The sequence below is a fragment of the Numida meleagris genome, chromosome 3 (assembly GCF_002078875.1).
Source record: "Numida meleagris isolate 19003 breed g44 Domestic line chromosome 3, NumMel1.0, whole genome shotgun sequence".
Lineage (NCBI taxonomy): Eukaryota > Metazoa > Chordata > Aves > Galliformes > Numididae > Numida > Numida meleagris.
The window spans coordinates 8,440,311-8,452,530 of record NC_034411.1 but is presented as its reverse complement, the minus strand read 5'-3'; the positions used below and the strand labels follow the sequence as shown (position 1 = coordinate 8,452,530).

At 48.9% G+C, this 12,220-nt stretch overlaps 1 protein-coding gene across 1 annotated transcript in view; it reads left to right on the top strand.

The window, feature by feature from the left end:
* The window catches only part of B3GNT2 (UDP-GlcNAc:betaGal beta-1,3-N-acetylglucosaminyltransferase 2), an 18,018-nt gene continuing 17,881 nt past the window's right edge, over positions 12,084–12,220 (top strand). The window contains exon 1 of the mRNA XM_021390837.1: positions 12,084–12,203. The gene's annotated coding sequence lies outside the window, so the exon portion shown is untranslated. The remainder of the gene's footprint in view (positions 12,204–12,220) is intronic.

Genomic DNA, 12,220 nt, shown 5'->3' with positions numbered 1-12,220 from the left:
CACAAAAATGATCCCAGGGATGGAACAGCTCCCTACGAGAACAGGCTGAGAGCTGGGGCTGTGCAGCATGGAGAAGAGAAGGCTCCGGGGAGACCTGAAAGCGGCCTCTCAGTATCTAAAGGGGGGCTGTAAGAAGGAAGGGGATGGACTCTTTAGCAGGATCTGTTGTGATAGGACTAATGGAAATGGTTTCAAACTAAAAGAGGGGAGATTTAGACTGGATATAAAGTAGTAGTTTTTATGATAAGGATGGTGAGGCACGGGAACAGTCTGCCCAGAGGGGTGGTGGAAGCCCTGTTCCTGAAGACACCCAGGCTCAGGCTGGATGGGGCTCCAAGCACCTCACTGAGCTGTAGGTGTCCCTGTTCATTGCAGGGGGGTTGGACTAGATGGCCTTTAAAGGTCCCTTCCAATTCAAACAATTCTATATTTCTATGATATCTTCACAGTGGTGGCAGTGAAAGTTGGCCACCAGTCCTGTTTCCTGCCCTGTGACTACAATTCTTGCCCTCCACAACATGCTCAGTGGTTGGGAATGCAGGTTTCCAGCCGTACAAAGCCCTGGGTGAATTTATCCAGGAAACCTTCCACCTCACCGTGGATGAAATCAGCATTGCCGCTGCCCAGAACAGTCACTCAGTCCTGTTTCTGCTGGTGCTTTCCTACTGACTCAGGTGATGGCTATCAAAAATCATGGTGGATTCACCCCATCGCAAACAAGAGTGGGATGGGGCTGTGGCTGAAGCTCTGGCACCATCTATGATGACCTCAGATGTGCACCTCATCCCAACATCTGCTGCTGCTTGCTGCGGCTGATAACTCGTGAATGGCAGCCATGTGTTGCTGCAACCTTCATTTTGTTCTTCCTTTGATGTCACCTTGCATTGCTGAAATGCCCTGTGGCTTATTCAGTCAATCACTTCTTGTTTTCTGGGAATTCCTCCAAATTGCCACTTGTTTATGATCTGGCACTCCCCAAATTATCTGCCAGTGCCGTCACCTTAAATCACGCATTGCACAATGTGCACGGCTTGCATTTGCTACCTGGTTGCAAAAAGATTCCTCTCCGTGCAATTTGCTTTTTTCTTGGTCCATGTATTCCCAGAGTTGCTTAATTCATCGAATATTTTTCTGGGCATTTTGAGAGATTTTCATTTCTGTACACCAGTCCTTTATATACCTATCGATAAAATAAATCACTTACCATCTTTCTGAGTAAGCTTCCTCATTTATATATTGACTGAACATCTGCGGATGTGTAAGTCTCTGAGAAGCTTCACCTGATGACTCAGCATGCTCCACATTGGTGGTGGAAATGTTTTCTTCCCCTTCTGGGGACTTTGAATAGTTCATTTATTCCAAATATTCATTTATTCCAAATATTTACAGGAAGGCGCTCAGCCAGTGCTGGGTACAGACTGTGCCTTTTGAAGACCGCCCAGCCAGGGAAGCGCGGAGTCCTTTGCAGCAGCCACTGATGACTGTTTGTGGTACTTTTCATGTGGTTTGTATCTGGAAAAACAGATGATAACTCACTGCTGTGGAACCAGGTCTGTTAAAATCCCAGGGCTCAGAGTGCTGTTCAGCAAACACGGAGGGCAGGCTGCTAGCTACAAGCGTTGCCCCTCAAGAAATTGTGGGGCTGAGGGAGCCCCTGCACCTCAGCTGTCCTGGCTGCAACTTCCTCCCTGTGTAGGCATTCTCAGGAAAGAAAACAAATTGAAAAATGAGAATTGAGGAACCAAGCCGCAAAGGAAGACCTCCTGTTAAGAGGTAAGTCTGGAGACTTGTGGGTGCTGGAAGGTGATCTGCAAACAGGGGGAAGGCCATCTTGTGCCCTTGTCCTCAGCAGAGACAAAGTCCTGGAGGAAGTTTTCCCTACGATCAAAAGCCCAAACGCCTTGTCCTTCCTCCTTGCTTTCAGTGGCAGCAAAGCAGATCTTGAAATGCAAGAAATTGCAGGAAAACAGGTTCAAAAGGATGTCAGGAGAGCCTGCCTGGAGCGTCTGCCCCGGGGCATTTTGCAGGTAGCTATTAGTTTTACCAAAGCAAGCAGAGCGTGCCTGGGGCTGCCTCCATGGGGAGACCTCCACAGTGCTGAGCTGCTCCGTAGCCAGAGGACACACTGCCCAACAGGGAGCTACAAGGTGTTTATCCAGAGATATTTCCGTGTCTCTTACCTCCTTGGAGCGCAGGTAACTTGGAGTTTGCATTTTAATTCACTTAGTAGCCAGCCATGCTGAAACTCCAGCACTCAGCTGCTAGTTTTCATCATGAGATAGTTCTGGAGAATACATAAACCCAGATAATTGAATAAATGGCATTTTTGGATGCTGGCGAGCATCTTGGACCCTTGAGGAGCAGTTTTGCAAATGCGGTTGGGGAGAAAATTAGCAATCACAGCACAAACCCCAAAGCCACAGCTCTGAGCAGAGCCCCAGAGGAAACAGTCCTCATTTGAGTTTGATGATATGTCATTTCTCTGCCATATTTTCTATGCTTTCCAGCCAGCTGGCAGTCCTGGCCAAATACAGCACTACCAGGAAATTATACAGTGCATTTTTGTAATAAGTGGCACACTTCCTGTTTTGCAACAGAGCACACAATAAGTGAGTTTCTCCATGATGAAAAGCAACGGCAGCCATGAGAAGACAGACCAGAAATGCAGGGGCAGGGCCCAAGGGACGTCTCTTCCTGGCCTGAAAGTGCCAGCCATGGCCATTAGGCAACGGTGGTGTGGCACCTAGGAAGCGACCTTCCCTCCAAGCATGGCATTGCCAAGCTGCCCCTCTGGTGCTTCTGGTGGGGTTCCCAGCAAAGCCATTGAACACTCATACCACAAACGCTCACCTGCTAAACCTCTGGCCCATGTGCAAGGTGATGGATGTTTCCATATTTACCTGACTAAGCTGGGTTGAGGTGCTTGCTGGAGGATGTTTGGCACCATGCCAGGTTGCTGGCCATTCCATGGAGCTTCCAGTCATGCATAAGGGTCTTCAGAGTCTTCATGGCATCTCTCTGGCAGCAAAAGAAGAAATTAATCAAAGCCATGATGAAAGGAGACAGCAGGGTTGTGCAGAGAGAGGAATGTCTTTGACTACAGCTGCCTCAGAGCTCTGCCTGCACCCCCAGACACAGCAGCCACCCCACCACCCTGCACCAAGTATCTGGTGACTTGGTGAGTCCTGGCTTCTCCCAGCATCTTCTAAAATGCACTTGCTACTGCAGAACCTCAGGGCAAATCTGCATTTCTTTTAAAGCTAAGGAGCACGGTGCATAAAGCTATTACCCCCCCTCACTGCAAGATCCTGCAAGGCAACGGCATGCGAAGTGCTAAGTTAAAAAACACCATACAGAAGCAGTGGCTGGGAACCATAAATACCTTTCAAGTAGTCCTTAGGCACATCAGGAGATGAGCAACCAAAGCAACTGGAGTATATAAAGCTACGTAATTAATTTTTCTTTGCAGAGAGAACAAACATTCCCATGCTCCAGCCTTTGACAACTGGGCTCCTTTTTATAAATAATGTTATGTAAGTTTATATATTTCAACTAGTGCTTGTTCTAGCTTCTCACAGCCCAAGGATGTTTTCACTCCGGTTCATTATTTAGGCTGTGGATAGATCATTTTGCCTCAATGCATCTATAATGTGATTTAAATTAAGATGCTTGTAAGCAGCATAACAGTAATGAAACGGTCTCTGGAAAGCGTTGGCACGTCCCCAGTGAGAATGAGGGAAAGCAAGAAACGAGCTTCATGTTGGCGTGGCCGACAACATGTCTGCACGCTCCTCTGCAGGGCTGGAGCTGGATGTCTCTGCCCATGGACACAGCGATGCTCGTGCCAGGGCTGCACCGCCAGCAACGTGGTGCAGTGGCCACAGCAGTTTGTGCCAGAGCAGGAACATCTCCGAGCTGTGCTACAGCCTGGTTACTACAGCGTGCTGCAATGTGAGCCGGCAGGAATGCTTAAACCCTCTGGCTTAATCCCCAGCCACTGCAAATTACTACAGCTCCATTAACTTCAGAAGACTGTTTACATGGGAAAGGTTAAAGACATACGGGATCAAGCACAAAACCTGCAGTGATTTCATACATGAGACAGTGGTTTACTAGTTTATGTGGCCAGATCTCATCTGTGCTGTGTGCTGGTTTCTAAAGTTTTATTTATTTATACACATCCACGTCAGAGGGATTTCTCCACAGAGCTGTAAGAAGAAAACCCTTTATTTACTCTGATGACGTTGCTGATCTCAGTCCCTAGGCGTATCTTCCCTTTATCTTCCCTGTATCTTCATTCTTCATTAACGTGTAGCCATGAAGCTGGATATTAAAATGAGATATGTGGACTATTTCATTTCCCCTTGCCCTGTTTTTTCTTTTGTTTTTGTTATTGCTAACGTTTATCTGTGAGTTCTACAATAGCAAGATAAGAGCTTGCTGATAATTCTGGTATGCGTGCGTACTGCCACAAAAGAAAAGCCACGTTTTTTGTGATCTCTCTGAACCGTCCTCACTAAAGGGAAGGGGTTTGGGGCTGACACAGCTGGACACCTCTGCTCGCTGTGCACCCTTGCCTTGTCTCACCCTGAGCTCTGGGAGCCCCATGAAGGGCGCTGCGGACCACATCCTGTACCCAGGCAGTACCACCGGCCTCTGCTTGCTGCTGTGAGCCTGAGCTACAAGCACTGACTGCATATGCAACTCAGCAGCGCAGCAAGGCAAATGGCCTGTGACCTTCAGCAGAGGTTTTATGAGCACAAAACCACGGAAACCAGTTACAGGGCATCCACGGGGTCTGGCGATGGGTGCGGCAGGAGTTTCCCAGCCAGAGCCACGGGACTGAAATCACAACTTGCAACTGCTGCTTTGCCAGGGTTCCCGGAGAGTTGGCACCGTGAGGATGCCCTGCAATTCCCTTGGGATCATGAGTGCCTCCGAGGGAGCTTCAGAACAGCCCAGTTTCTCTCCATCTTACTGGGGACATGCCAGCCCCAGCCCGGTGGTGAAACACCCACAGTGCCCAGCACAGCTGTGGGCTAGTGAAACGTCATTCCTGTCATGGCTGCAAGTTCTTTGCCAAACCTTTGGGAGTGTCTTGAAAAACCTCCTGCGCGTGGTGTTAGTCCATCTAGTAAGCAGTCTCCTCTGATTACTAGCAGGCCTTCATGCTGCCCAGAGAACAGCCAGCTTGGATGTCTGCACCCGTCCTGCAAAATGACTGGTTTTAACTGGAGTTAGGTTACCCAAGCTGGCTCTGAGAGAGTCTGAGGGAAGTCATACAGCAGAGCCTCATCAAGGAGAGGCATGAAATCAAGATGGTTTAAAAATCTAAGTTCTTTGTGCGGACTGGCAGTTTTCCTGCAGCTGGGGGTTTACTGGTGCTTAAAACTATATCTGCAAAAAATAAAAACAAAATGGAAGAGGTTCAGCTGAAGCTGCTCCAGTACATTTTTTCCTAAGTTTTCTCACCATTGAAGAGACTATGCTGCTTGGCAGATTTCAGGTTTGCAGCTCTTCAGCTTGCTGCAAAATGCTGTAGGATGCCTCTGATGTAAGGCAAGGAGAGGTATAAGACGTTCACAATTCCAGGACAGAAAAAAAAATGTTTTGTACATATCTTCGTTGTTTGCAAAATAACTATTGTCCAGTTTCTACTGATACAGAAGTTGAATTTCAAGTAGATTCTTCTTGTCCCATTGAGTACACTGCTGTTGGAGGAGCCTCACTGGGAGGATAACACTGTTAGTTCCTGTAAAAGGCAGCTATGTCCTTCTAGAGCATTTACTTGAATCCAAGCAGCTCGGAGTAATTATTCTATGGAAATGTGAATCAGTGCTATCCTGCTCTGCTTTGCCTGCTACAGCAAGCTGCAGTGCTAAAAATGTCGTGCTCCATGAGATATGGATGGATGTGAGAATCTCTTTAACTTGAATGGTTGAGTGTAAATGCTCAGGATCTTGAGTTAATAGAATCATTAAGTCTGGAAAAGACCTCTAAGATCATCATGTCCAACCATCAGCCCACCACCACCATGCCCACCAACCCCTATCCCTCAGTGCCACATCTCCAAGTGTTCTTGAGCACCTCACAGTGACTCCACCACCTCCCTGGGCAGCCTGTGCCAATACCTCACCGCTCTTTCTGAGAAGAAATGTTTCCTAACACCCAACCTGAAACTCCTTTGGTGCAACTTGAGGCCATTCCCTCTTGTCCTATTGCTGTTACCTTGGAGAAGAAGCTGACCTTCCCTTGCCACAGCCTCCTTTCAGAGAGTTGTAAGAGAGCAATAAGGTCTCCTCTGAGCCTCCTCTTCTTCAGACTGAACAATCCCAGCTCCCTCAGCCGCTCCCCATCACACTTGTGCTCCAGACCCTCCACAATTTTGTTGCTCTTCTCTGGACAAGTTCTAGGGCCTCAATGTCTTTCTTGTAGTGAGGGGCCCAACACTGAGCACAGCACTCGAGGTGCAGCCTCACCAGAGCTGAGTACAGTCACCTCCTACTCCTGCTGCCTGCACTACTTCTGATATAAGCCAGGATGCCACCGGCCTTCTTGGCCACCTGGGCACACTGCTGGCTCATGCTCAGCCAGGTGTCAGTTAACACCCCCAGGTCCTTCTTCTCTGTGCAGCTTTTCTGCCACTTTGCCCAGAGCCTGTAGTGATGCCTGTGGTCATTGTGACCAAAGTGATCCAGCACTTGGTCTTGTTGAACTTCATCCCAATGGCCTCAGCTCATTGATCCAACCTGTCCAGATCCCTTTGTAGGGCCTTCCTACCCCTTGGCAGATCAACACTTCCTCCCAGCTTGGTGTCACCTGCAAACTTAGTGAGGGTGCACTCAATCCCATAATTCCAGATCATCAACGAAGATATTAAAAAGGGTTGGCCCCAATACTGGGGAACACCACTAGTGACTGGCCACCAGCTGGATTTAACTCCATTCACCACCACTCTCTGGGCCTGGCCATCCAGTCAGTTTTTTATCCAGTGAATGGTATGCCTGTCCAAGCCATGGGCTGCCAGCTTCACCAGGAGAGAACTGTGGGAGACACAGTCAAAGGCTTTACTTGTGTTCATGCTGCTGACAAACCTTGCTGGTAAACCTTGCCTGCCATGGGAGAGGTGCTTTGCTTGGCTGAATTCCAGGCTACAACCTTCTAAGTGGGAAAAACAGGCTTGTTCCTGGAAGAACTGAGATGTTCCAGTACCAGTTGTCATTTTTGTGGTTTATTTTTTGGCTATGAGCCAGTAGTGTGCCTTCGAGGCTGAGAAGGCCAATGGTGTCCTGGGGTGCCTTAGAATAAGCGTGGCCAGCAGGTTGAGGGAGGAGATCCTCCTCCACTATTCTGCCCTGGTGAGGCCACGTCTGGAGTACTGTGTCCACTTCTGGGCTCCTCAGTTCAAAAAACACAGGGTTCTTTTACAGAGAGTCCAGCGGAGGGACACAGAGATGATGAGGGGCCTGAAGCATCTCCTGAACAATGAAAGTTGGACTGGATGATCTTGTAGGTCTTTTCCAACCTAGCTAATTCTATGATTCTATGATTCTATGAAAGGCTGGTAGACCTGCGTCTGTTCAGCCTGGAGAAGACTGAGGGGGGACCTTATCACTGTTTATAAATATGTACTGGGCAGGAGTCAAATGGATCAGGCCAGGCTCTTGTCAGCAGTGTGCAGCGACAGGACAAGGGGAATGGGCAAAAGCTACAACATAGGAAGTTCCATGCAAACATGCAGAAGAACTTCATTCCTGTGAGGGTGAAGGAGCACTGGAACAGGCTGCCCAGAGCGGTTGTGGAGTCTCCTTCTATGGAGATATTCAAGACCCACCTGGATGCTTTCCTGCATAACCTACTGCAGGGAACCTGCTTTAGGAGAGGGTTGGACTTGATGATCTCCCGAAGTCCCTTCCTACGCCTACAATTCTGTGATTCTGTGATGACATAAATAACTACCCGCTGTGCTGGACTTACAGGTGCTTCATGTGGGAGCAGTCAATGTTTCTGATGAAAGGCATTCTGCTCCTTTTTGGGGAGCTTCTGCCAGAGAGGAGGTGCTGACTATGTTCACAGGAGTGGCTGCAGGCAGGTACTGTGAGAGGGCAGCCTGCAGGTCCTGGCTCCACAATGCAGTGGTAGCGCTTGCTGGCTGCCTGGCTGCATCTGATGTCCCTCCCTCTTACTTTGCTGCAGTGAAACAAGAAGAGCAAGATAACCTTGACGATTTTATAACCTAGGTAGGACTTGTTCCTACTTCTCTTTTGCTTCTGGCAATGTACCAATTATTAATTAACACAAATGCTACAGAAAAGGCCAGTGTACATAGCTCAGCTGTAAAAGCTGTAGCCCCCCCAAATAACTTTTTATTACAGTGCACCCAATTGCTATGACAGCAAAAATAAATAGCCTGGGAAAAATAGAACTGATTTAAAACTCAATGAAAAGTGAGAGTTGAATCCTTTTAAAATGTTCTTTCCTGGCCTTTGTGAATATCACACTTGCTGTGGAAAAGCTCAGACACTAAGGACTAGTGTCACCAACTGACACAACTCCAATGCCCTGGATGTGCTGCTTCACCGTAACCATCCCATGAGAACAGTCTGATGCTCTGCAGTTTGCTGGCAAGGGCTGTTCACTGCATCGAATGATTTACATGGTGATGGTGACTGTGAGGGAAGGTGATCTTTTTGATACGCAGGCAAAAAATTATTCCTGATTCTGACTAAATTTGTGTGTACGTTCCACTGACAATGGCTGTGATCAAAAGCATTTGCTCTTTCTCAGGAGGAAGAAAAAAAAAAGCAAAAAAAAGCAGTAATTTACTATTATAATTATAAGAAGAAAACTCAGCTTACAGACCTAAACCATGAAAATCCTGCAGAACAATTTTAACATCCAATTTTTCAGAGCTTCCTTAAGTTTTACCCAACCACAATCAGCCACCCAGAAGACAACTTACTGGGACTGTGTTTAGATGCGGTCCTTAGCATCCTGCTTTGTGCAGCCATGCGTGCTGAAGGTGGCCATGGGACTGTACTCCCCAACAGTCACAATGGCAGGCGTAATTAGTGTCTACTCCATCGTCAGTGCTTTAAAAGTGTATTTTATAAGATTAGTCATCACTACTGATCTCAACAGCTGTATATAAAATCCTCCTCCCCAGCAGGCCTTGCCTGGCTGCCTACGGTGTGTTCAAAGCAACACCGATGACAGCGAGCCTGGGAACAGCGTGTCCAGGTGCTGTTAGGAACTGGTTCCCGTGAATTAATGGATAAGGTTGTATCAGGTCATGACACTGGATGGTGGGGGATCAGGTGGATTTGTGGCTTCTCTCGACAGCGTTGTTTTCTCCTGTGTTGTCTGGCTGTCAGCAACGGGGCCTGCTTCAAAGTGGGAAAGTGATATAGATAAAATCAAATAAATATAAATCTGAAAGTGACCAAGATGCTTTTAAACAAGACCAGGTGTTGGTGCGGCCTAGCATGATGCTGTAGTAGCTGGTGCAAACAGCAAGAGAGGAAGGAAGGGAGCTAGTTTAAATAAAGCAGACTGCCTTTGGCATTGGCTGGATGTGGGCTTCCCCTCCCCCTCACTTTGCTAAGGTGTTGGTTAGCTTATGTTAGCCACAGGGTTCACCTCACCCCTGAACAGAGGACATGTCTTGGCCCCAGCAAGAGCATGTGGGGCAAGGGGATGAAGCCTGAAGGGAGGGCGTAGTGGAGGGGAGCGCTGCTCAGTGGGATTGTTTTGTGCTAATGAGACTTTATTACACCTGACGACTGATGGAGGAGATTTGGGTTTAGCACTGGAGCAGTCCTCGTGCAGTTGCTGACGGCTGAGGAGCACTGAAGCCCTGCAGCCCCAGCCCCAAGACAGCACTGCATCCACTCTTACTACTGCTGGGACCAGCTCATTGGCAGTGCCAGGTAAGAAATCTCTCCAGCCCAATGCTTTGCTCCGCATTATGTGCAGATATAGGGAAGGTCGAGTTGCCTGTGTTCAGGGGAGCGGGGCTGGAAAGAGAGCTTCTGCCTTAACCCCTGCCCAGGTTTTCAGGGTGCATCTGCCCCAAACACAGCAGAGGCACTGAAGTTAGTCAGCAGGATGACAATATGCTGTGTTGGTGGCAAGATCAGTTCTAGGTATTCTCCCCCTCTAGCCAGTTGATGGGGCTCGGCTGTGAACTGGATTGGGGAATACATTTGGGTGACACCACCCTTCCTCCCCATTACCTCCCCGTGAGGTTTCACAACGCAGCCCCGTGACCAGCTGAGTCAGTGAGATGCAGGCACGGCTGTGGGTGTGCGACCAGGAGGAGGGAGAAATGTCCTTCCTCAAAGTCAACAGGCCATTACACATGGCCAAGGCCCAAACCTTCCAGCTTCAGTGTTTTTTTCCAGGCTCCTTAGCACCTAGCATGATGCAGCACACTGTTCTAGTTCCTTTTTGTTTTCCCTTTTTTTTTTTTTTCTAATTGATCATGAAGCATATTGTTATGAAATCTCCCTTGCTGTGGAGCCGAGCTCCTGACTGCCAGATGCTTAATTCTCCTTTTAGCCTTGTGTTAGTTAATGGACAAAAATGCTTGCCGATTTAGGGTAATTCCTCCCTCTGCTGTAATCCTTCCACTTCAACAGTAATGTCAGCTTTACTCAAACACAAGGCATATCTATAAATATTTGAAGAAGAATGGAACATGCACTGTCCCTCTGAACGCATCATGGATGTCTTTCAGACCCCTGGACAAGATTTTGGAGCAGCCTAAGAGACTTCTCAGGGAAACTTACTGCAGGTTTTCTACAGCCTCCAACATTTAAAGGCACTGAGTATGGGGAGCCGGGTACGTGCTGCGGGGACTCGTGTTGTTTGCCAAACCACATCAGCCTTTGTAAAATCGGTGCATAAACTGTGTCTTTTTGGGGAGACTCCTGCTTTGCAGTGCAGGCCATGTTTAGGCGAGCGTGCCAGGTGACATTGAGATAATTGCTGTGGTTGGGCCTCTCCATAAAGTGGATTGAGAAGGCAGGTGCTTAAAATAGAAGCAAATGGCACGTGTTCATTTTCTTTCAGTACAGGACAAAAAGGTGTGGGGCTCACAGTCCCCGGGAGCTGTAACTGTCTGCTGGGGGCTGTCAGTCTGCTGTGACAGGATCGAGGACTGTGCTCTGTGCTGTAACAGCACACATCTCTGTGGTTTGTTTCAGTAAACATCCACGGGCTTGGAGATTTCTCCGCTTTAAGAGGACTGCTCAGCCAGGATTTGTAGTCTCATTGACTTGGCAAATAGGTAAGCAACTAAAAAGAAAAAAAAAAAAGGGGGTTACTCATGAGTGAGTCGTGCATGGTTCGTAGCAGCACTGGAGGGCAGAGTTCCAGAATGTGGAGCTCTTGGGAGCTTCCCTTCTGAGGGAAGCACTGATGACCTAACCTGTCTTCTTCTTCTTCCCACCGAGATCTGGCAAAAGCTTTGTGGGCCATCTTGTAAAACTAAGCCAAATGCAATACCTTCTTGTTTAGAAAGGAGAAATCTGTTGAAAAACACATGGTGTGACAGCACTTTCCAGCACGGCCTGGGATTTTTGCTCAACGCCATGCAGAAAGAAGAATGAAGGAATACACATTGTCACAAGCAGGTCTTGCCACCATGGTCAGCAGCCCACACTGCTGCCAGTGGGGGAAAGCTATTCCCAGGACAAGTCTCCCTTAGAAAACCGCTTTTTATTGCTGCATGAAGGAGGTGAAATTTCACCTTCTCCTATGAGCAAAGCGGGTGAGGCAGAGGTACGTTCATTCCTGCCCCACAACATGGTGCCTGAGGCGGGCAGTGGCCTGTGGCGTGGGGATGGCCCCGCCGCCAGCTCCCTGCTGTGCCGACAGCCAGATGTACCGGCGGCCTGTGGGCACCGAGTTCCCCTCCGGAGGGCTTGTGTTTTTTACTTCAGAAAAAGTGTGAGGTGTCGAGGAGGATCATGGCGTCGAGGAGGGGGAGATCGTGGCAGGCAAGCAGGCAGAGACCACGCCGGTACGACCGCGCCGGTCGGCGGGGCAGAGCGCCGAGGCCGGGGCCGGGCAGAGGGAGGGACGCGGCGCGGAGGCTGCGCCCTGCTCGGGACGGGGGCGGCGACGCGGGGCTGTACTTTCTCCTCCCGCCCGCCCGTCTCCAGGGCGCCGCAGCGATCCGACAACCACAGAGACGACGGGTAGGGCGGGAGGGGGC